This window comes from Zonotrichia albicollis, chromosome 18, assembly GCF_047830755.1.
Source record: "Zonotrichia albicollis isolate bZonAlb1 chromosome 18, bZonAlb1.hap1, whole genome shotgun sequence".
Classification (NCBI taxonomy): Eukaryota; Metazoa; Chordata; class Aves; order Passeriformes; family Passerellidae; genus Zonotrichia; species Zonotrichia albicollis.
In genome coordinates this window covers 13,109,729-13,135,222 of record NC_133836.1, presented here as the reverse complement: position 1 = coordinate 13,135,222, position 25,494 = coordinate 13,109,729, and the positions used below count along the sequence as shown (strand labels likewise).

General features: G+C 50.1%; 2 long non-coding RNA genes across 2 annotated transcripts; one reads left to right on the top strand and one right to left on the bottom strand.

Annotated features, from left to right (window-relative positions):
* Positions 1-5,480: 5,480 nt before the first annotated feature.
* On the top strand, positions 5,481-19,227 carry LOC141731160 (uncharacterized). Its single transcript, XR_012583106.1, has 2 exons — positions 5,481-5,826; positions 18,836-19,227. It is a non-coding gene; the product is annotated as an uncharacterized LOC141731160 (long non-coding RNA).
* LOC141731159 (uncharacterized) lies at positions 19,074-24,272 on the bottom strand. Its single transcript, XR_012583105.1, has 4 exons — positions 24,207-24,272; positions 23,973-24,078; positions 23,789-23,857; positions 19,074-23,515 (listed from the first exon to the last, which is right to left on the bottom strand). It is a non-coding gene; the product is annotated as an uncharacterized LOC141731159 (long non-coding RNA).
* Positions 24,273-25,494: the final 1,222 nt, after the last annotated feature.

Here is a 25,494-nt window from a genome sequence, read left to right as displayed (position 1 = left end):
AGGGAAAGGGAAAGGGAAAGGGAAAGGGAAAGGGAAAGGGAAAGGGAAAGGGGAATCATAAATGGGAAATGGGAAATGGGGAAAGGAAATGGTAATGGGAAATTGGGAAGGGAAAGGGAATGGGAAAAGGAAATGGGAAAGGGAAATGGGAAATGGGGAAAGGGAATGGGAAATGGGGAAGCTGCTGAGATCTCCACTCCTGATACTGAGGTTGGATGCTGCACTGGTGCATTTGATGCAGCAAAGTGCCCCAGAGGAGTCCCAGCCCAGCAGCAGTGCCTCTCCATGTGACTGAAGGTGTCTCAGATGTGCACAAATCCACACCCAGCACCTGATTCCCTTTGGAGATGGAGAGGCCGGGAAGTATTGGTGATGAGGAGAGATGGGGAAGGCTTTGAGATGGTCAAAGAATCCAAATTTATTATGGAGTACAACTGCTTATATACTTATTGTAGAAAGACTAGTAATGTTTTACTACAGTGATTGGGTTAAAGAGCACATAAACAAACTTATATATTTTAAACATCTCTTGCTTGCAGAGTCTGATGTAATTTTCTTTTTCTGGTAAGTCAGTCTGATTGAATCTTCTTGCAGTCTTGATTTAATCCTCATAGTTCTGTTTGCTATTGCCAAGGCATGCTGTCCTCAAATCTCTTATGCTGACCAGGTCCAAAGCCCATCCTCCGTGCTGTCCCAGTATCCCAGCAGGGCAGTGGTGCCCAGCCCAGCACATCCTTCCCAAATGTCTTGGTTTGGAAAGCCAGGAGTCTGCTAAGGAAGGCAGGAGCCTCCCCTGAAATGGAGAATGTAAACCCTCCCCACCCCTCTGAACTGCTATAAATTTTAAATTAAGGGGCTCTCAGGCAAAAATATGGGAGCAGGAAATAACAGTTTTTTAATAGGGAAAAAGAAAAAAAATAAAGGATAAAATAAACAATGCAGTGCACTAGAACAACAGTGACAGAGTCAGAACCCAACCTGACAGCCTGTGGGTCAGGGTGTTGGCAGCAGTCCCATTGCAATTGTGGCTCAGCCCTCCTGCAGTGTCAGGGGTGGTTCTGCTGGAGCAGGGATCCTGTAGAGAAGGATGTATTCTTCCTCTGAAGATCCAGTGGAAGGAGAGGCAGCTGCTGTTCCTCTGGGGAATCCCGTGGAGAAGCCGTGCTGGTGTCTGAAAACCTCTGGATTATATCTGGGTAGGAATGCTTGGCTCCTCCCTCTGGGCTCCCATCTCCCAATGGGATGCTGTAGTTCTTATCAGCCATGCAGGGACATTCCATAGCTGTTATCAGCAATGTCCCCTCCCAGGGAGGTGTGAATGTGGTCACTCAAAGAGAGATAAGGCAAACTGCCCACTTGACAAAGGGAATCTGCCATACAGATGGTAATGGAAAACAACTTGCATTGCAATCTTCAACACCAAACTCCTCCCATGCAGCCCCAGAGGTGCCGCTGCCCACGAGAAGCCCCAGGAGGGTTTGCTCGGACAGAGAGACCAAAACAGACACTGGAATTCCACAGCCATGGATCCAAGTCCCAAATTTAGGATATGTAACACCAAACAACTGAGATGAAAACAGCTGATGGAAGAACAAGAACAAGAACCCAGAAATGTCAGTGCTGCTCCAGGACTCAGTGTCTTCCTTCTTCCCCAAGGTCTTTCCACATCCATCCAGCTGCTTCCGTACATTCCTGCCCATCCCAGAAAAAAACAGACATCTTGAATGCAGCTTTAGCAACCAGCTCAGTTTCTCTAAGAGATTAATAATAATAATAATAATAAAAAACCAGAGTGGAGCATTTTCCAGAATATTCTCGTTTCAAGCCAAGTCTCTGTTCTCACAGTCTGACTGATAGTCCCTTTTTTCCCTGCTCCAAGCCCTATCACAAAGGATCATCTTCCTGCTCCTTCACCCTATAAACAAATTGTTTTCCTAATTTGTTGCATGCTGGTGCCTGCAATTGTCTCCTCATTATTCTCTTAGCAGATGATTCTGTGCAGCTCCTGGGAAGCTCCCAGGCACAAATTTCTGTCTATTCTTCCCTAAAAACGGGTGCTTGGATGTTGTCCTGGCTGTCTGAGCTGGGGGAATAGCTCCTTTCATCAATGAAAGGCCCATTCAGCCTGGACCCAGCCCACGAGAGCCTTCCCAGCTCCAGAATATTTTTAATTGGTTCCATTTCAAAAACTGGGCTGCACAGCTCTTGAAAGGGCCTTAATTCTTATTAATTTTCCTGATAGCAGACGTGGCCTCCTTTTGATGTGCAAATTTCAAACTATTTTTCCACACACAAATTCCCCCCCCCTGCTCCTGCAGTGCGTAGATTGGGATCTGTGGGAAATGAATCCAGAGCAGCTTCGGGGGAGGGACGGGAGAGATGGGGAGATGGGGAGGGATGGGAGGGATGGGATGGGTGGGAGGGATGGGAGGGATGAGGAGGGATGGGAGGGATGGGAGGGATGAAATGGATGAGGAGGGATGGAGAGGGATGGGAGGGATGGACTGGGATGGGGAGGGATGGGGAGGGATGGATGGGAGGGATGGGGAGATGGGGAGGGATGAAATGAATGAGGAGGGATGGACAGGGATGGGAGGGATGGACAGGGATAAGAGGGATGGACAGGGATGGGCCCAGGGCTGTGTCAGGAGGAGGAGAAAGCAGCAGCCAGGAGATGTCTGAGGGCTTGGAGCCCACGAGCAGCTCTGGCCATGGAGAGCTCCGGGGGTGGAGGTGAATCCTGGGGCTGTTCCCTGTGGGATCCAGGGGTGCTGCAGCATCCATGGGATACCAGCCCTGCCAACACCAGCTGTCCCTAACCCTGGGCCAGCCCTGTGGGGGTCAATGGTTTTACCTAGAGCTCTGCACTCGCTCTGCCTGTACAGAAGAGGGTAGAAAATGCTCCATTTTATCCAGGATTTTCAGTTTTCCCTGTTTCAGTCACCACTCAGAATCACAGAATAGTTTGGGTGGGAAGGGATCTTAAAGTTCACCACCATTCCCACCCTCTGCCATGGCAGGGACACCTCCCACTGTCCCAGGCTGCTCCAGCCCCAATGCCCAGCCTGGCCTTGGGCACTGCCAGGGATCCAGGGGCAGCCACAGCTGCTCTGGGCAGCAATTCCTGGGGCCAAGGTTGCAGGAATGCTTTCCTGGTGAGGTCTCCTCTCCTCCTGTCCCACCAAAGCCCTGCCTGCCCCTCACCTCACCAGTCCTGTGTGAGTGGAAAGGCCCTGGCAGTGCCCAAGGCCAGACTGGATGGGGCTTGGAGCACCCTGGGACAGGGGAAAGTGTCCCTGCCATGGCAGGGGTGGGATGTGAGGGGTTTTAATGTCCCTTCCAACCCAAACACCACTGCAATTCTATGATTTCGTGATCTTCCACTTTTCAGCAATTTATTTCTATTTATGGGTTGAGGGCACTCATCTGCTGCTGACAATAAAGGAAAATAGCTGTAACATTTTCTGTGCAAGGCCATCACTATTTTCCTCTGTCCCTTTTCCCATCTTTTTTCTCTCATTGGTGATCACCACCTGCATTTTCAGGGACCAGCTCTGCACATTGTTTGGGCCTCTGCACCCTCAGACCCCTCCCAGGATTTTCTCCTGAGGGCACAGCCCCCCCTTCCCAAGGATAAACTTCATCCCCTAAAAATGGCAAAGGCCTTTCCTGCATTTACCAATATTAAAATCAATGTTCACCATGGGCCCTTTTGTCACATAATTCCAATTTCTGCGAAACCTCCCTGTCCCTGAGCAGCAGTTTGTGTCACCTGCCAAATCCTTGGGCTGATTTAAGGCACACCTGGCTCGGGATCATTCAGGAGGATTTTGACTTTCCCAGCAGCCTCCCAGGAACTTGTGGCAACTTGGCACAACTTGATGACCTTTGGGGGATACTCCTGATCCAGGGAGGGCAATCAGAGATGTCCAAGGGCTGTAGATCAAACCAAGCAGAAAAGAGAGAGAGGTTTAATTTGGGAAAGGTTTTCCTTTAAAAACCAGCCTCACTATGGAAATTGATCCTGTCCCTTCTGCCCAGTGAGAATGAGGGACCCAAAAATGGGAGAGAAGCCACCCCCAGTGAAACTCCCAGCAGTATTTTGAAGGAATGCCACTTAAAATCTGTCCTGTACAGCCAGGTGATAAATGGCAATGCAGCCAGCGTGGAGAATCCAAGCTTGACCACAATATGGAATTTATGCAAAAATAAAGGAGGGGATAATAAATGTGACATGGAAAGAATTAATTTTTCGGTTCAGGAGTTTTGCTTTAGAACAAAGCACAGATGCCCAGCCAGGGTCCAAATCAACTTTACTGAATCTCACTCTGGAATCAGCCTCCTTCAGTGTGGGATTTGGGTGGGAAGGAAGGAGATCCTGCAATCCCAGGCAGCTTGGGGGATTCCCAAGCATTTTCCCCACACCAGGATCCTTTGTTTGCACTTTGGCATCTCCCAGCTACAAATGGGATTGAGGAAAGCAGGGAAGAGCATGGGGAGGGGTGGGAATGCAGGAACAGTTCCACATTGGATGTTTTCACCCAAAAGTCACATATTCCCCTCCAGCAAAGCCCCAGTGCCCTCCCAGGGGTGGAGAAAGAGAATGGTGGAGAGGAAAACTTGGCTCAGGGGGGAAAACACAGCCAGGGGGATCCATGGGAAAAGATTGATCCCTTTAAATGTAAAAGATAGGAAATCTCTAACTCCAAGCCCATGACTTTATTGAGGACAGTGGGAAGAAAGGAATCTACAATTAAACATTTTAAACTTTCCTGAAGGGAGAAGGTTGAAAAATTTAACAAGATCTTGTTCCCAAATTTATTTGAATATTGGCATAGAATATGCATAAAAGGTTTATTTTAAGTCAATATTCCTGAAGGATAACCAGCACATCCAGGGCCTGCTTCCATCAGCTCCCTGCCCCATTCCCAGTGTGGGGCTGCTCAGGGACACCTGGCACAGGTGACCAAAGGCTTGAGTGGCTCCAGGGACCTCTAGCACACTGGGAAAGTGTTCCAGAGGGGTTTCCAAAGGATAAATGTGTGACTTTCTGCAAAAACATTGCCTGAGGGCTGTAAGTGCTCATTGATGGTTTTAAGAAGGGGAACAATTTATGACACCAAACCTCATCACCTGGAAAAATAATTCCCACCTCTCTGGCGCGCTCACCACCCATGGTCCATGTCCAGGAGCATGGTGACAGTGACAGGACAGCAAAAACTGGCAGGAACTGGCCTAAAATAGCCCCATGTGTGTAACAGGAGCTTTGGAGCTGTGAAACCCTGCAGGGAATGGACACAAGGCTCAAGGGTCCCTCCCACCCCTTGGGTTCTCCTTCACCACAACGCAGAGAAGCAACCCAAAGCTTTGGTGAGATCTGTTTAATTCCAGCCATTCCTGGTGTGGGGGTGGTTCCAGAGGGAGCTGATTCCCAGGAAGCACTGAGCCCTCACCCCTGAGCTTCAGCCCAGTCTGAGTTATTGAAGCAGCCACAACACCTCAGACTTGCACCAGCCTTGGCCTGAGGCCACATCTGAGCCCCAATGAACCTTTAAAGGACAAATCCTCTGGCAGAGGAGCAGAGGAGAGAGTGTGGGAAAGAAAAATGAGGCCATTGCTGGAGCCAGGTCACGTTAGAAGACTTTTACAAAGCCAGCAATGGAGCATGGGGGGTTTTTCCAATTTTATTTTTCTGGATATTTGCTTGCAGAACCTGCCAGGTCACCCTGTGCCAGCACCCAGGGATGTGCTGAGGCAAGCAGGAGCATTCTGTGGACAAGAGGGACAATTCCTCAAGCACAGCCATGAAAATGCCATCAGTGTTTGGTGAGTTTATTCTCATTTGTAGCCCTTTTGTTTTCAGGATACTAACAGGAATAAAAACACTCTGGGATCCCTGGATTCTCCACAGTGGGAGACATCAAAGAACCCTTCAGGCTGGTGGAGCAGGGACATCCCTGAGGGCCCCAGAGCAGCTGGGGCTGCCCCTGGATCCCTGGGATGTCCCAGGCCAGGCTGGATGGGGCTGGGATGCTGGAAGGGCAGGGGGTGGGACTGGAAGGGTTTTAAGATCCCTTCCAACCCAATTCTATCATTCTGTGGTTCCTGTTTTGGGGTGGGGTGGGGAAGGGAACACCCCCTCTGTGCTGTTTTCTATGCGAATAAAAAAAACTCAACCACAAAATTAATTTCCTCGACATGGGGGAGGAAGAGACGCCTGCATGCTCTTGACACCTGCTGGGGATTCTCCCTGAGGAGAATCAGGATTCATTTAGGGGAGAAAACAATGAGTGAAAACAAACAGCCTGGGCTTAGACTGCACTTGAAAGTGATGCTGGCAGGATGAAGGGATTGCTGCTCCTGGGTGGGACCAGCAGGGTGGCACAGCTCACATGGCTCCCCCATCCCAGCAGCTTTATCCAAGATATTTTGGGCAACACAGATGCAGATTCCAGCTCTTAAATCTTTCAGGCTTATCAAAGAGTTTGTTGTTGTGGGTTTTTTTCCTTTTTCTTTTTCCCATTTTCAGCCCTGTGGATTCCGAACCACAGAGATCTTCTTATGTCTAATAAACACAGAAATGCTTCTCTTTCCAGCTTTGCTGCTAAAGCCAGGATGATTATAAAGCTAAATCCTGGGCATATGGCGTGGGTGCTGCTCCTGGAAACTTCTCCTGGGTCTGGCACCGAAGGGGGAATTAACCCTTGGCAGGAAAACAAGGAAAACAGGGAAAACAGGGCTGTCCCCCAGCTCCCTGTGCCAGGGTGTCTCTATAGGACACAAAAGAGCACAAGCTCACACTGCTGTTCTCAAGGTAAAGAAAAAAAGGAAGTTTATTTTCTGACTCCAACATTTATAGTTTTCCAAGAGTGACAGTGGATTGGAGGGTGACAGTGCCACCTCTCCAATGACACTGGACAGACCAACAGTCCATCAACTTTCTCCTCCTCCATAAAGGAATGCAAAACAATGAGTTATTTACAGAAAGCATGTGAGAAAGTTCACTACAAGAATGTCAGCATCAGAAGGCTTAGAAAACCTTAAAAAACCAAAGTGACGGTGGGACACCTTGTGAGGGGCAAGGACAGGAACAAAGTGCAGGCCTGAGACATTCAGAGCCATCATGGGATGAGTTTCAGGGAGAAAAGCTCAGCCCAAAGTCAGCTCCAAGCCTGCTGCAGCCATTGCTGAGGGGATGGGTGAGTGCACAGGGTCAAACAGGAATTTCTGATCACATCTCAGGAAAGGCTCTGTGTGGTCAGCCCGATGCTCCCTGTCAGCATTTCCCTCGTGCCTCCATAAATCAAACCCTCCTGCAGGCAGCTCAGAGCCACAGGGCTGGGTTTGGGAGCACCCTTGGCTTTGAAAAGCAGGAGGCTGCATCCATTGGGAAAACGATTTCAACAAATGCAAGCACTGAGTTCTGGCCCTCTGGGATCCTTTGGGTCTCTGCTCCCCACATGGATTTTGTGCCTACCAACAATTTATCTCCCACAGGAGGGCTTTGAACAGGGGCCACGTTCTGTTCTGTGTTTTTTTAAAATATTCCTTGAGGAATGGACAACGGGTTTGATACATAAATGGTCTGTAGGGTCCCCTCCCTTTCTGAGGGGTGATATAGAGGGGTCAGCAGGGAGCAGTGCTGCTCCTGAGGAAACAAAATTATGGGGATATTGGCAGCCAAACTCTGTCTCCGTGGGCAAGGGGCCTTCCCTTGCTGTCTCTATGCTGGAATTTCTCAAAAACAAGGAGCCCTGGAGAGCTGCTCTCTCTCTCACAGGAATTGCTGAGACTTTTGAAAATCAATTCTCTGGCTCTGGGAGGAGCTTTCAGTGAAATCTTTCACAGGTCACTTGGTAAGGAAACCTCCATTGCAAAGGTTCCAGAGGAGCCATTACCAGCTCAATAGGGGAAAAAACCACCTTGAGGATGGAAACAGAGGTTGCATCCACTTTGTAAAGGGTGGCAGCTCAGCCCAAGCAGCCCAGATATTCTTTTTATCTCTTGCAATAGCAGAGCTTTATCCCTGATTGCATCTCCTTGCTGCTCCTCGGAGCCAAGTGCCCGGCACAAATCTCCTCCAGCCTCCTGTGAGGGACCATTTTCTGCAGCAAATGACCACTGAAATGTTATAAAGAGGCTGTGGAAACCCCATCAGGCACCAAATAATGCAGCATTTGAGTGTCCCCTGAAAGACGACCCGAGCCAGAACACAGGTCATGGGCATCACTGTGCTCTTGTGGCTGGGATGTGATTTAGGGCTTGACATCCTGCTTTAAAAAGTGCCAAAATTAATAATGGAATGGAATGGATGCCTTTGCCAGGCAGGGAGCAAAGCAACCCAGTGGGCAAGGCTGCAGATTGGTTTGGGAAGAGAAATGGGGGCCCAGGGGCTGTGAAATGATGGGGGAAGGAGAGGGAGCCCTGGGCAGGGAGAGGAGCTCTGTAAATCACAGGATGCATCACAGAGCAGAGCCCAGAGCTCTGGGGTGGAGGGGAATCCTTTGTCAGGGAGCAAATCCAGAGTCAGGCATGGAAACACAGCCTGTGGTGGCTCCTGGAAAACCCTGGGGGGAATGGTGGTGATCTGTGGGAGTGATCTGATCCATGGGAGCGATCTGATCCATGGGAAATTATCTGATCTGTGGGGATGATCTGATCTATGGGAATGATCTGATCCATGAAAGGGATCTGATCCATGGGGAGTGATCTGATCCATGAGAATTATGTGATCTGTGGGAAATTACCTGATCTGTGGGAAATTATGTAATCCATGGGAAATGATCTGATCCATGGGAATGATCTGATCTGTGGGAAATTATCTAAACATGGAAAATTATCTGATCCATGGAAGGGATTTGATCCATGGGAATGATCTGATCTGTGGGAAATGATCTGATCCATATGAGTGATCTGATCCATGGAAGGAATCTGATCCATGGGAAATTATTGGATTTATGGGAGTGATCTGATCCATGGGAAATGATCTGATCCATAAGAGTCATCTGATCCATGGGGAGTGCTCTGATCCATGGAAATTATCTGATCCATGGGAAGGGATCTGATCCATAGGAAATTATCGGATCCATGGGAAGTTATCTCACCCATGGAAGGGATCTGATCCATGGGAGTGATCTGATCCATGGAAATGATCTGATCCATGGAGGTGATCTGATCCATGGAAATCATCTGATCCATGGAGGTGATCTGATCCATGGAAAATTATCTGACTCATGGGACTGATCTGATCCATGGAAGGTATCTGATCCATGGGAGTGATCTGATCCATGGGAAATTATGTGATCCATGGGAAATGATCTGATCCATGGAAATGATCTGATCCATGGAAGTGCTCTGATCCATGGAAATGATCTGATCCATGGAAGTGCTCTGATCCATGGGAATGCACTTCCAGTGCCAGGTAAATCCTCGGCTGGGCCGTGTCCTTGGCCTCTGGTGCTGCTGTCACCTCCTCACCTCAGACACAGGGACCAAGGTGGTTTTTAGGATCCCTTCTATCCCATTCCATGGAAAACAGGGGCACAAGGAGGTGGTCAAAGGTCTGGAATGGTGAGAAAAACTGGAGCAGGAGATTCTCCAACAGAGAAAAGGGATTTGCTGCAACAAAGCTATGGGAGAAGTCAACAAAATCATGAGAGGACATCAAGGACTCAGCTTTTGGTTCTCTTCCTGAAGAAGGAAAAGGGGAAGCAAGCAGGAATCCAGGTCAAAACAAACAAAAACCCTCTTTCTTCATGCAGCAGGAATTGGATTTGCTGGGAAAAACTGCAAGTGGTGAAATCCTGCATGGGCCCATGGGAAAAATGGGAGAGGGTTTGGGGAAAGCTTCACCAAGGGGTGCTGGACACCTCATCAGGCTCAGGAATCTGCTGCTGGAGCAGGAACAGGATCTCCCCAAAGCCTTGGAGATGATAAGAGAAAGTTCTCACAGATAAATGTCTAAAGTGGCTCAAAAATGGCTAAAAAATGGCTAAAAACTCTTTTAAAAGGTCTAGAAACACTTCTAAAATGTCCAAAAAAGCAGGAAGCACAGGACAGGAATAAGCATTTGATTCCTGGAGTGCAAGGAGGTGGATTGTGAAGGGATCTCTGCTGAAGGCAGGACACCTCTCCATGGTCTGTGAAGGAAGGGATGGAATCGTGGATGGAATCATGGCCAGATTTGCAGGGCTGAGTTACTGAGGGTGGAAAGGCAGGGGGAGCCTGCAGGAGCTCGTAATGGTGAGTGAGAGGGTGACAGAGCAGCAGCTGGAATTCAGTGGAGACAAATGGAAATGGATGCACACAGGGAAAACAAACATTATGCTCCAAATAGAGCATAATGGGCTCTGAGAATCCCCACTCAGGCAGGAGGGCTGGAGGGATGAGGGACATTTCTGAGGAAATGTCAGCACAGCTCTTTGCAGGGTCAGAAAAATTGGAAAATTGAATGGTGGGGACAGGCAGGGAATGAAAAGGAACCGTCCTGGTAAAACACAGAGGTTCAGCTGCAAGGAGGAAATCTGAGTCTTCCCTGTCCTCATCCCAACTTCCAGAGGCACAGGGCAGAGGATTTATGAGAGGAGCAATGAAAAAGGAAAACCAGGCATTGCTGGGTGCAGAGCTATTAAAGAGAGGCCAAAGGGAATCCCCAGGGCACAGGCAGGTGGAGACAGGGAATTCTCATCCCGCCAGGCTGGTGCTGCTCTCCCTGAGCACTGCCCATCGTGATTACTGCTGCTCCAGGAATGAGAGCCAGGCAGGAATATCTGGGGTGATCCAGGAGCCAGAGGGGTGCAGAGATCATGGAACAACCAGCACATGGAAGCAGCTCCTGGAGCTCTCAGTCCAGGCTTGGCCCTGCATGGCCACATTCCTCCTCACAGAGAAAAGCAAGGCACAATTCTTCCCAAGAATATTTCTGGGTTTCACATTCTCTGAACCTCAGAGAAAGGAAAAACACAATTCTTATCATTTGCTGTGCCTGTGTTTGGGCTAAAGTAGAATGCAATATGGAGATTGTTTACCCACAGTTATGGTGTTTTGTTTCCTTGGCCTGTCAGGGCCAGGTGTGTGTGTGTGCGTCAGGACTGTCACTGACAGTCACAAGAGTCAGAGCAGTTCAGTGCAGTGTGTGCAGGGCTGAGGGCAAGGCAGATTCAGTTTAGAAGTAATGTAATATAGTGTAATATAATTTAGAATAAATTATGTAATACAGTATAATATTAATATAATATAATATAATATAATATAATATAATATAATATAATATAATATAATATAATATAATATAATATAATATAATAATATTATAATATAATATAATATAATAATATTATATTATAATATAATATAATATAATAATATTATAATATAATATAATATAATATAATATAATATAATATAATATAATATAATATAATATAATATAATATAATATAATATAATATAATATAATATATTAGCCTTCTGATATCAATGGAGTCAGATGCATCATTCTCTCCCCTCATCAGGGCTCCCTGTAAATTCCATAGCCATGGTGTCTCATCTTCACTGTTGGCTGAGGCTCTCCCAGCTCTTTTCTCACAGGCGCTCACTCAGAATTCATTGTGTTTTCTGTACAACCATGGGACAATCGGGCTCTGATTTCACCTTTGCTCCTGTCTCAGCTGTGGGCTCGGTCTGGAGCTCAGACTTTCAAACATTCTGAAGGCCAAGTCTTGTGGAGCTCAACCCTGTGGGGCCTGAACTCTTCCTCCTCTCCCCTGCTCCCCATCTTTGTCCTGATCACCTCTGGCAGAAATTTCCTTCTCATTTCATAGGGACTTCAGGATTCTCCAAGATTTCACAGAACCATGGAATGGTTTGGGTGGGAAGAGACATTAAATTCATCCAGTGCCATGGCAGGGACACTTCCCACTGTCCCAGGCTGCTCCAAGCCCCAATGTCCAACCTCACATTTCCAGGGATCCAGGGGCAGAACCAGCTGCTCTGGGCACCCTGTGCCAGGGCCTGCCCACCCTCACAGAGAGGAATTTATTTCCAATATTCAATCTAAACCTTCCTTCCTTCACCTTTAATCCATCCCTTTGTCCTGGCCACTCCATGCCCCTGTGTCTTTGAAGTTATGACAGGTCCTTTGATTAAAGAACTTGGTAAAATCTTTAGGAAAGTCAAGTAGGTTTATGCCCATTGGATCTCTGGGCCCCCTGATCTCCTCCCTTGCTGCTCCCTCAGAAACTCCAGGGCAAAATCCTGGTTGGATTTGCCAGGAGCTGCTCACCCCTACTCCCCAGTTCCCTCCTTAGTGCAGTTCCACCTCATTTGCACATCACTTTTAATAATCTGCTGCTCCTGGAGCTGCTCAGGAACATTTTTTCCAATCAAGATCTCACTGCTTCCTTTCCCTCTGATGGTGAGGAAATGTTAAGTGGGAGCTCTCAGAGCAGAGTTAATGCTGTTAATGGCTCAGCCATTTCACCCTTGGATTCCTCTGGAGCTCTGCAGTGAGCACCACCCGAGTGTTACCATTTATTTTCTCGGGTTGTTTTAGAGCTTCACCCACCCAGACATCCTTGGAGCCACATTTCCTGGCCCCCATCAAGGTTTCCACACTGAGGATTCCTGGAAATTCCTTTTTCCTGTAAACCTGCAGCTGGTTCTCTGCTGCAGTTGGACCCTCTTCATTCTGCCCTTTGGATTATTCCAGCTTCCTACTCAGGGGTGTTTGGGACAGAAAATTCCCCTGGAAGGCAATGCCTGAACTTCCAGTGGGCACTGGAGGGATGCAGGGTCCTGTGGATGGTGTCACAGACATCTTTTATAAAAAATCTTTTCTTTAAGAGAAGATTGAGAAACTGAGAAGCTTCAAAAACGAAATGTAAACAATTATTATCTGCTGCTGTGGGATGCAACAGCTGCATCTGTGATTGGTCTCACGTGGTTGTTTGTAATTAATGGCCAATCACAGTCAGCTGGCTTGGACACTGTTATTCATTCCTTCTTTTTCTCTTAGCTAGCCTTCTGATGAAATCCTTTCTTCTATTCTTTTAGTATAGTTTTAATATAATATATATCATAAAATAATAAATCAAGCCTTCTGAAACATGGAGTCAGATCCCCATCTCTTCCCTCAGACCCCTGTGAACACCGTCAGACCCCTGTGAACACCGTCACAGGATGGTGTGGAGGATGATCCTCATGGAGGATCCAGGGCTTGAAATCGTGTTGGTCCATCCATTCCTCCTTTCTCTGCTGCCTCCTTTTTCCTGGATAACCACTGGGGTAACCCAGATCCTGCAGGAACAGCAGCCAAGAATTCATGAAGGAGTAATTTTTACAAGGGCAGAGGGTGAAAGAGCAAGTTTTAAACTAAAAGGGGAGAGATTTGGACGGGATGTTGAGAAGGAATTGTTTCTTCCACAGGGTGCTGCTTTGTCAGGGTGAGCTGGGGTTTGTAATGGCTGCAGCATCCAGGGGAAGGCAAGGGTAGAAAATGCTCACAGGCTGGGATCCTCTGAGCCCTAAATCTCTTTGTTCTTGTGGAAAAATGCTTTAGGAGGCTTGGATTTGGGAAGGCATGATCCAAATTCCCTGAGTATACCTGAGATCCTGGATCCCTGATTTCCCTGAGTATCTGGCCAGCAGAACTCCAGCTCTGAAGATGGGCTCCAGCTTCAAGATCCCAGGGATCCTGGATTCATGGAGAGACCAGAGGGTGAGAAAGGCCCTGAGTGAAGGAAGTGTGGGTGCCCAGAGCAGCTGTGGCTGCCCCTGGATCCCTGGCAGTGCCCAAGGCCAGGCTGGGACAGTGGGAGGTGTCCCTGCCATGGCAGGGGTGGCACTGGATGAGTTTAATGTCCCTTCCCACCCAACCCATTCCATGATTCCACGTGCTGCTCACCAGGCAGGGCAGGAGGCAGCAGTGGCCCCTGGCCTTGGCCACTTCCAGGGATCCAGGGCAGACCCAGCTCCAGCTTGCCCCACATCCCCCTGCTCTCCCCCAGGCAGATCCAGTTTCTCCTCCATCCTCTTCTCCTCCTCCAAGAGCCCCAGTTGTGCTCCCAAAATCTCCCCGCCCCTGTCCCAGGCTCCCATCTCCTCCCAGCTGGAGCTGCTCCCTATCTCCCACAGCTGGAATTCAATTCCAGCCTCGTTGGGAGTCTCACTGAGGCTTTGGCTGCTTGGTGGAATTTGTATCCAGCAGAAATTGGATTTGCTGTGCTGCTGGAAGCACTTCCTACCTGGGAGAGGGAGCTGTGCCAGCATTAACATTCCTGTCACCGTGTCACCTCGCTGAAGGTGCCACTGCTCCTCTGGTGCCTCCCTCCCCTGCTCTGGAGGTCAGAGCAGCCTCAGGTTTCTCCTTGGCCTCCGTGTGAGCCACCCTGAATGCCAGTGAGGATCAGGATCCATTCCTGCAGTGCTCTACACTTTCCCAGCCCCGTTTTTCCCCTTTTCCAGGTGCACAGGACCCAGCAATGCCTCAGGGAGAGGGAACACCTCAGGGAAACACCTGCCCTGTGCTGCAGGAATGGGGATCATGGAGGGTGGGGTGCAATTCCCTCCTGCTTTGGCTCCAAGCAGGATTGAGCTGGGTTAAAGCAGCCTCTGTGCAGCAGGAGTGGCCCAAGAGGTGCCAGCAAGGACAGGAGTGTGTCCTGCTCTGAAGGATGAACACAAAGGACAGCAGTGTGTCCTGCTCTGCAACTCCCAGAGAAGCTGGACGTGGAAATCTCCTGGTTTATGGAGGGGATTTTTCCTCACGTTGCTTTGGCTGTGTGGGGAGGATCCAAGTGGAGTTCCCCTGGGATGGAGGATGTGCTCTGGGGTAGATCTGCTCTGCTCAAACCCACCTGAGAGCAGGGCCAAGCTGGAAGTGGTGGATGGGGAGAGACCTGGAAACATGGAAATGCCGGGAAAAAGGGGAAATTGTTCCTTATCCATCTTTGGGGGTCACAGATGTCCCGTGCTGGGCACTGCCCAGGGAATGGGCACGGCCCCGAGGCTGCCAGAGCTCCAGGAGCCTTTGGGCAGCACTGCCAGGGATGGACAGGGTGGGGCTGTTGGGGGTCTGGGCAGGGACAGGGGCTGGATCAGTGATCCCTGTGGGTCTTTTCCAACTCAGGCTATTCCAGGATTTTCTGACAAGTCCTGGCCCAGGCTTTGGCTTTAGGGTGTTCCACCCAAGGTGTGGATCCGAGACACGGATTGTGGGGAGGATCCTGTGGATCTGAGCCCCGGCAGGAGCCCTTCCTCCCCTCCGTGCTCCTGCAGAGATCCCCCGGCTCAGGCTGGCAGAAATCCCAAAGGCAGCGTTTGGGAGGAGCAGCTTTCCCAGGGAAAGGGAGGCTGGCGGCTTTGGGATGTGCCAGGAACGCTCATCAGAGCCAGCTGTGCCCACCCAAACCATCCAGCGGTGCCGCTGTGCCTGCACATCTGGATCCCGCCGTTTCGGGAGGAGGAAACACCTCGGCTCTCCAGGGAAGGGTTTTTATCCCGTCCGCAGCTTCCCGAGCGTTGTGCGGAGCGCAGTTGCCATCTAGTGGGGCAGAGCATCCCTGCAGAGAGAGCATCCCTGTCCAGAGCGGGAATTCCCCATAGGAAAAGCTTCCACCGAACCCTCGGGATCAGCCCAGAGCCTCCAATGTCACAGACATCTTTTATGGAAAATCCTTTCCTTAGGATTTTTTCTCCTGAGAAGCTGTGAGGCCTCAGGAACAAAATGTAGACAATGATTATCTGCTGCTGTGGGATGCAACAGGAGCATCTGTGATTGGTCTCATGTGGTTGGTTGTAATTAATGGCCAATCACAGTCAGCTGGCTGTGACTCTCTGGTCAGTCACAAGATTTTGTTATCATTCCATTCCTTTCTATTCCTTGCTAGCTCTCTGATGTCTCCTTTCTCTATTCTTTTAGTATAGCTTTAATATATAATATAATATCATATAAATTAAAGCCATATATAGCTTTAATATATAGTTATATATATTTTGATATATATAGCTTTACTATATATGGTTATATACTAAAGCTATATATATCAATATATATTACATATATTATTTTAATATATCATAAAATAACAAATCAGCCTTCTGAAACGAGGAGTCAAGATTCTCATCTCTTCCCTCATGCTGGGACCCTCAAACACCACCCCAAGGTGCCACTGCCCTCCAGCTGCAAACTGTGGAGATGTCAGGAACTCATAACCACACAATGATGACGTGCAGGCGCTTTCATTGAGAGCCCTGGGTGTCAGGGGACACAACCCCAAATCTGACCCACCATGGGTTCAGGATGAACGTGTTTTTATTCTATTTGTGAAGAAAAACATGAGAGAACTGTTTTCTTGTGGAGAAATCTCCATAACATTTACAAGAGAGACTTCTCTCCCTAAGTGAACTGGAGAATGACTACTCTAGAGGTGGTAAACTGACTGAAATTTTAGGTTTTGTTTCTTTACACAGTCTTTCTATCCTAAAATTATATTCTATCATTATGTAATCTATATAATGATATATTATATCATTTATATTGCTATATATTTATATTCTATCATTATATGACTTACATATTAATTATTAAACTTACATTGATTTCATCCAAGCATGGGTTTCTGGTGATCCCCCTCAAACTTTTGAACACAGATTCTCATGATTCTTTCTTAAGATTAAACAGTAATTTTATCTAAGTACTAAGCAATCATCACATCTAACAATGATATCATTTATCATGTACTGGTTACACAGGTGCAGTTTCACATGATCCAGGCCTAACATCTCCCAGGCCTACCTTGAACATTTTCCCAGGCCCTACTAAGCCTAACTTTCTTCCTAACTCCCCAAATTTTCTATGATTTTAAAATCTTTTACTATCAGAGAGATTCAATGCCCAGCTTTAACCCCAGCCTTGCTTTTAACCCCAAATTTGCTTTTATCCCACTGATTTTAGGCAGGATGGATCCTCTGTGCGTGTCCATGGGAAGGAAGGCACAGGATGCTGTTCTGGGAATTTTCTGATTGTTTGGGACTTGGATTGTGCTCTGAGCTGCAGCTGCAGCTCCAGTGCAGTGACTGCAGGGCTGTTCTGGCTCCTTCCCTAGTTGCCAGATTTTCCAGGGTTCTCATTAAAACAGGAGCTCTGAGTGATTCCAGCACCCATTGGATGCAGATCCTGCAGGGAATTGGATTTTTAAAAGAAAAAATAAAAAGGTGGTTGTAAAAAGCAAATTTTTTCCTACAAATGGCATCTCCTACAAATCAGCAGCACACAAAGGGTGCTCCCCTAAGCCTTGGGGTGGGACCCTGTTGTGGTGTGTTGCAATATCCTGTTTTACCTTCTCCCTTCCCCCTCGCCCCTCGCTGAGTGTGCCCTGTCAATCAGGCTAACATACCAGCAAGGCGTCGTGTGATAGGTGACCCTAGTACCTGGAGACCCTGCCCCTTCACCTGGTTGGTGACTCACCTGTCCCCTCCCCTTCCCCTGTCCTGAGCTTAAAATGTGAATGAGACCATGCGGCCCCATTCTGTTATCAGCAGTAGCCCAGTGCAGACGTATCTGTGCTCATGGAATAAACATCTGGCTACCTTCTAGCAGAATCCGCTCCCTTCTTTTCTTCACCATCGCCAGAAGCTCTCCCCTGAGGAGAACGGAGTCCTGTCTTGTGCCCCGCTGCACTCTGCCGCCAGCCAAGGTATCTTTGAGGTATAACACCGCAGAGCTGCCTGTGGCCCAGCAGCGAAGGTCAGAACTGGCCTAGGCACCATCCAACTGGTTATATTGGGATACTTATTCCAATAGGACCCCTCCCTAAACACCCCAAAATTTCCCCAAAACACCCCCAAAGGTGTTCAGGCTGCAATTCCTGATGGGAATCCCACAGCTCTGCCTTCTGTGAGTATCCCACAATTAGAAAAGGTTTGGCGGATGTCACAATTCACTGACCTGTGTCCAGCCAGCACCAGGAATTCTCCAGGGTTTCACAGAACCATGGGATGGTCTGGGTGGGAAGGGACCTCAAATCCCACCCAATCCCAGCCCTGCCGAGGGCAGGGACAACTTCCAATTTTATGTGTTGGTTTTGGTTCTCCAATTTGAGATCTCGCCAATTTTGAGATTCCCCAGCCAAAGCACCAACGAGTGTGGTGGGGTCAGTGCTGACCAACCCCAGAGCACTCACTTTGTGCTGTGAGACAGGAGAAAGGCAAAGCAGGCTCAAAACTTTAAAAGGGTATAAAGGAAACTTTATTAACTAAAAGAAAGAAGTAATAAGAATCAAAACAAACCCCTCAGAACACTTCTCCCCAAAACCTTTCCTTTCTCACTGACAAGGTAAAGAAATAAAACCTAAAATTTCAGTCAGTTTCCCACCTCTAGAACAGCCTTTCTGCAGTTCACTGAGGCAGAGAAATCCCTCTGGTAAATGTTATGGAGACTTCTCCGCAAGAGAAAAAAACCAGTTCATGGCTTGCAATTTCCTCACAAACAGCAGCCACACAGGAATTCTGCAATTCTGCAAAAAGTCCCTCCCATTTTCACAGTTTTTTCCCACATTGGGCCATGTCAACTTATGGGGTACTAATTTAAACATGAGCTGTTCAAAGGCAAAGGTTCTCATTATCTATTTCTAAAATCATCTTCATCCCTGGGAACAGAGATCTTCTTCCTCTCTCCCTGGGCGCACAGGGTCTCATCACTCTTCTCTCTCTCTCTCTCTGTTTAACCTTCTCATGAGATCACAGCTGCTTCAACATCTGCTTACTCTAGCATGGAGGCCTTTGCTCATATCCACAATTTGAACACTTCATCTCCCCATAGTTTCATGTGTTATAGGGAAGAAGAATCCTTTCTCCATGGCTTACAAGAGGATTCCAGCCCCAAAATCAAGGCAGCTCCTCATCCCTCCCATCTGGGACTCCTTCCTCACTGCCTCGATGTCTCCAGGTTGCTCCTTCACACGCTGGCATCCTGTTCCTTCCTCACTCGAGGGAGGATTGAAATTCCCCATTAAAAACTGGGTGTGAGCCTGCTTTGGGAAGGGAAGGGCACCAGGATCTCCCAAACTGCTCCATTTGTTGGCTCCAAGCCCCTTCCACACTCGCTCCTTGGCTTTTCCATGGATAATTCCCAGACTTCTCCCAGCCCTGTGTCCTGGTTTGGTGGCAATGTTGCTGTAACAGAGATCTTCCTCTCCAAGTTCCATGAAATAAATTTTTTCTTGTTTCCACAGTTTTTCTAATTTATTCTCCCATTTTTTCCCCTCAACTATTTCAGACTTTCTCCCTTTTATTCAGTAAAGTTTAGAAAAGTTTTTCACCAGATTTTACATTTATTTTGCTTTACTTTTTCCTGGGGGAAAAGCGAAGGGATTTTTCCCCCTATTCCTTCCCTCTGGGATTGGGAATTGAGGTGATTTCCCTGCTCTGCTGCTCCCTGGCTGTCAAAATCCTTAATCCCAGCAGGGCAGCAAAGCTTTCATCTCCTTTCTCCCCATTCATCCCCCAACACAATGGTGGCAGATATTGCTCTTTGTTTTTATTTTTTTCCCATCTTTTTCCATCTTTTTCTAGGTGATTTCAGTGGTTTCCTTTTGGTTTTATTTCCTTTTTCCATTCAATTTCCAATCCAGTTCCTCACATCACCCAAGTGGAAAAATATTTTCTTTGCTCCTGCTTGGGTGGATGGGTTTGCTTTGGGTTTTTCTCCTCTTACTCTTTCCATAATGGATGAAAGAACATTTCTGAAGGAAAGACCTAAATCCCATCCCATTCCACCCCTGCCATGGGCAGGGACACCTTCCACCCTCCCAAGCCAAATCCAACCTGGCCTTGGGCTCTTCCAGGGATGGGCAGCACTTCCAGGATCAGCCAATGGTGATTTTCCTCCTTTTCCTCCCTCACCACCCCAATTTTCCCAGGAAAAGTGGGTATTCCTCACAATTAGCTGGATGAATCCATGGAGAATGGGAATGAGAAGAAAACCCCAATAATTGGCTGCCAGAGCCATAAATGATGACAGGGTTTGTTCAGTGTGAGTACAAAATGCATCTAATAAATTTAATTACGCTGAAATTAAGATAATTAATTGGCCCTGCTTAATGGGCAATGATGATGGAGGATTAAACGGCAATCCCAGCCATTCCATGGAAATGATGGGATTTCAACAGAACACACTCCTTATGGAATAGGGCTCCTTGGGGATGGCAGCCTGAGGAGAGGAAGGACTGGAATTCTCTAGGCTGGGTGGGAATTTTTGCTGTGGGACCCCCAAAATCCCCTTCCAAGCAGAGTTCCTCTCTGGAGTAAAATACTCGTTACAAAATGTCTTAAAATGGGAATAAACGCTCTGCTGGAGCAGCATCCTGCAGGAATTCCTGGGTTAGGAGAAAACAGCAAATGCACCATTAGTTCAGCACTGCTGCACCCTCATTACTGTGGGTAATAATTAACCAGGAGAATAAAAAGCTCTTTTCCAGGCTGATATTGCTTTGGAATAGCAGGAATTAATGAGCAGCTGGTCAATATCCCTCGCTGAACCCACCCTGTTCCCTGTGGCATGGCTGGAGTTCATCATCACCCCAAGGGCTTGAGGTGATGAACCAGGATTGCCCAGGAAAAGTGGGAATTTGGGAGGTTTGTTTTCACTTGGGGCTGATGAGGCTGCTCCAAACCCCAATGTCCAGCCTGGCCTTGGGCACTGCCAGGGATCCAGGATGGGCAACCTGTGCCAGGGCCTGCCCACCCTGCCAGGGAACAATTCCCCATTCCCAATATCCCATCCATCCCTGCCCTCTGGCACTGGGAGCCATTCCCTGTGTCCTGTCCCTCCATCCCTTGTCCCCAGTCCCTCTCCAGCTCTCCTGGAGCCCCTTCAGGCCCTGCCAGGGGCTCTGAGCTCTCCCTGGAGCCTTCTCCTCTCCAGGTGAGCACCCCCAGCTCTCCCAGCCTGGCTCCAGAGCAGAGGATGAGGAATTCCCATCTGGTTTGCTGCTTTGCTGTTTTGCTGTTTTGCTGTTTTCAGCAGCCTCTCCCTTGACCAGGGAGCAAAGCCATGCCTGGGACCCTCTGGGTGGCTCCAGAGCAAAGCAGAGGCTGCAGGTGCCCATGTGAGACATTCCAGCTGCATCCCAGGGCCAAAAATAGCAAAAATAGAGAGAAAGGTGAATTGATGGATATTTGTACAAGTCTAACTCCGTCTGCTGCCTCTCAGGAAAGTGTTCCATTGATTCCAAAATCCCAACGGCACTACAGGGCTCTAAAACTCCATCCCAAGCTCACTTCCCATTGGAAGGGACATACCCCACCCCAGGATCAAACCAAAAAAAAGACTTCCATCAAATCACATCCTTTTTATCCTTCTTTTCCCCTGGGGAATAACTTCAGGTTCTTGTGGCAGTGGGAAGACTCCAAAGGATCCAGGGCCCTGCACATGGACGTGAACCAGGCACCAGCACCAGGACCCTGCAACCTAAAACTGGGCGCCCAACCCCAAAACTGGGGTCCCTACAGCCCAAACCTGGGTCCCTACAGCCCAAAACTGGGTCCCTGCACCACCACCCCAGAGGTGCCCCCAGCATTCCCTGGTTCTGTGACATCCTGAGGGAACACTTGGGACTCAGACAATGCAGAAAATCCCCAGGATGAAATCCTGGCCGTGACCATTCAGGGATTTGGGAACCCTTCAGGGATTTGGGAACCATTTCTCCAGCAATCTCCTGCTGCAGGATCAGGTTTGTGTCCCTTGGTGTCACCCACCTGTCCAGGAGCCCTGAGGGTGGCAGAGACACTCCTGGAGCCCTGCAAACATTTGGGGTTCCATTAAAAGCTCTGTATAAAAATGTGTTTGTGACACTGCTCTGGTTGTAAAACTTAAAAGGAAAATAATGAATCCTGACCTTCAGCCAGGGACCAGCTGAGCATCCTGAGGGATTCCAGGTTTTCCCTGATCCCACATTGCAGAGAAACATAAAAACTTCACTTTTATTTTCATTGGAAAAGAAGCACACAGATCCTTCAATCCTCATCCCTCCCTCCCCCTGGAACAAGGCACAGCAATAAAATCCTGCAAGAGATTCCCATTTCCCCCTTTTCACATGGAGAAATTTCCCTTGGATGTTCTCCTGCCAGTTAAAACAGCATTTCCCAAGGAGATCTGCCCAGAGTGAGGAATGGGTTTCTCCTTTTCCAAATTAAAGCATCCAAACAGAGCAATTCCCTTGGGTTTTTTTTCATTAAACCTCTGTCCCAGGGTCAGCCATCCCAGCCTGGGCAGATCCCACTGGTCCCAGGGCACTCCAAGATCCCTCCCAACCTCGTGGTGCTCCTCAGGGAATTTGCAGGAGTTTGGTTCTGCCTGCTGGAATTCCATACCTGGGACCTCAGTGTGCAGGCAGGAAACTCAGAGTCATGGAATCATTCAGGCTGGAAAGGACCTGCAAGGTCATCAAGTCCAGCCTTTGACCAAATCCCACTAAACCCCATCCCAAAGTGCCACATGGACCCAGTTTTTGGGAACTTGCAGGGATGGTGATTTCCATGAGCAGCCTGGGTCAGTGTATCACCTTCTTTTCTGCTTGGAGTTTTCCCCAAATATCCAACTGGTGGAGCAGAAAAGGAAATGTCACCTCCAGCCAGTCCCTGCTCTGTCCCAGAGTGGGAGATGGGAGCAGGGTGGGAAGAACATGTGGGAGCCCTGAGCCTGATCCAGGCAGGCTCTGCAGAGGCTTCCTGGGATTTCATGGCTGTCTCAGACATCTTTTTATGAAAAATCATTTCCTTAGGATTTTTCCTCCTGAGAAGCTGAGAAGCCTCAGGAACAAAATGTAAACAATGATTATCTGCTGCTGTGGAATGCAACAGGTGCATCTGTGATTGGTCTCATGTTGGATGTTTGGAATTAATGGCCAATCACAGTCAGCTGGCTCAGCTCTCTGTCCGAGACACAAGCCTTTGTTATTCATTCCTTTCTATTCTTAGCTTAGCGAGCCTTCTGAGATGAAACCTTTTCTTCTATTCTTTTAGTATAGTTTTAATATAATATATATCATAAAATAATAAATCAAGCCTCCTGAAACATGGAGTCAGATCCTCATCTCTTCCCTCATCTGAAAACCCTTGTGAACACCGTCACACATGGCCATTCCTCCTGATTCCCCCAGGATCAACACAGGCCCTGGGCTCTCCGGGAGGCACGGATTGATGGTGGTGGGACTGCCTGGGGCCACAGTGCTGTTCCAGCAGGAATTGTGCCCCACACTGGAGCCCCCCTTGCTCCCCTGGGTCAGCAGCGGGGCTGGGGCACAGGGGGAGCCCCCAGCCCCTGCCTGGCCCTGGTGCCCAGCGGTGCCCCCAGGGTAGGGGGGGTCCCTGGGCTCTGGGTCTGCTCCAGCTGCAGCTCGCGGAGGTGGTGCTGGAGGTGCTGGAGGTGCTGCAGGTGCTGCAGGAGCCCCGGGGAGCCCCGGCCGGGCTGGGGGAGCCCTGGGATGGAGGCGGGATGGGGACATTCCCTCTGTCCCTGCACAGGGGAGGGAAAGGGCAGCTCAGCCCGGGCTGGGAGCTCCAGGAGCATCCTGCCCACACATTCCTGGCTCCTCGTGCCTTGGAGCTCAGCCATGGACACGGGGCAGCTGCAGTGGCAGGACACACACACAGAGTCACCCGATGGACATTCCAGCAGGCAGAGCAGGGCACGGAGCCTCTGGAGGGGATCTGGGGGTCCCCGAGGCTCTCAGAGACCCCAACCCCTGAGGCCTGGCCCCTGAACCCCAGCCCAGCCTCGGGGAAGGACCTGGATCGGGGGCTCCCTCGGGGCTCCTGGAGCCGGGACCTTCTGTGGCCGCTGCCTGTGCTCCCCGTCCTGCACAGGGACACACACACGGCTGGGCCCGCGCCCTGCACAGGGGCTGGCACTGCCCCAAGGGTGACAATGGGGGCTCACCCACCCCATGTCCTCCCTCCCAGCCCTAAATCACCTCGTTCCTCTGCCCGGCGGCTCCCAGGGCTCCCTCCAGGCCCTGCCACTGCCCGAGGCGCCGCTGGATTTGCTGCCGGAGCCCCCGCAGCACGTGGAGAGCGCGGCTGGGGAGGGCAGCGATGAGCGGAGAGGACAGGCAGGGGACAGGAGGGATGGAGGGGACAGAGATAGAGGGAGGGATGGTCGCACCAGTGGGACCCCCCCCATCCCCTGGGCAGCTCCCGGAACCCACCTGAGGGCTGCCGGCGAGGGGCCCGGTGCCAGGGCAGTGCCGGGCCGGGGGCCGTGTGCCGGGGCGTTCCTCAGGGCCGCGGAGCCCCCGGCCCGGCTCGGGCGATGCTCCCACTGGGCGCTGCTGCCGAGCGGCTCCTGGAGGGGCAGGGCAGGAAGCAGGACAGGGAGAGGGATCAGGGCAGCTCTGCCCCCTCAGCCGCTCCTGGAGCAGCTTCAGAGCCAGCTCAGAGCTCCCAGGGACAGCCGAAGGCCCCCGGGCTGGAGCAGAAGAGACAGAGACCCCCGGGGGTCCCTCCTGTGTCCCCAGAGCCACCCCCAGCGCGGTCCGTGCCCCCGACAGCACCGTCCCCAGCAGCCCCTCTGCTTGGGGTGGCCTCAGACGAGCAGCACATCTGAGCTGCTGTGGGCCCTGGCCCATCCCCAGCACAGCCCCGGCTCTGGGCTGGCTGTGTCCCGGCCTTCCCCTTCCCCTTCCCTTTCCCCTTCCCTTCCCCTCCCCTCCCGGACCTGTTCCATGGCCTCCCGGAGCAGCCGCAGGCTCTGGGCCCGGTCCCTCTGCAGCAGCCCCTGCAGGCGGTGCAGGACCCGCAGCCGCTGCCGCAGGAGGTGGCGGCTGTCCCGCTCCAGCTCCCGCAGCCTCTGCAGGACCAGCGGAGTCACCCTGGGCTGCCCAGGGCCACCCCACAGCCCCGGAGGGCTCAGGGCAGGATCCCGGCCAGGATCGGTGCCCAGGAATTCTCACCCAGCCTCCAGCCCTGCCTGTTTCTCTGCCCTTCCCAACATTCCAGCTCTCCTGCCTCTGCCCAGGCTCTCCAGGGACCCTCTGAGCTGCACACACTGACCCCAGGCTGCCCACGGCCACAAGGGTGGTTTTCCCAACAAATTCTTCTCCTAAAAGCCTCAGTCCCTCAATAAACCCCGCTGTGGATAAATCCAGCTGGGCTCTGTAGGAATTTGGGCGGCAGGAATGTTTCCCATGGGATGCTGGAAAAGGGGCTGAGCTGTGGCAGGGTGTGATGTGTGTGCTCCTTCCCACGGCCCCTCCCGTGTGATCCTGGCCCCTCTGGAAAACCAGGAGTGCTCTGACCTCCAGCAGCTCCAGTTTCTCTTCTTGTAAAGTTGTTATTTTCCTTCTCTCCTTGTCCAGCTGCTCCTGGCTCACACGGGCTCCCTGCCCCTGCCAAGACTGCAGAAACCTCCTCTTTTCCCATTCCCTCACCTTTTTCTCTTCCAGAAGCCGGCTTTGGCCCTGCCATCACCCCAGGAGCAGCAAAGCAGAGCCAGCG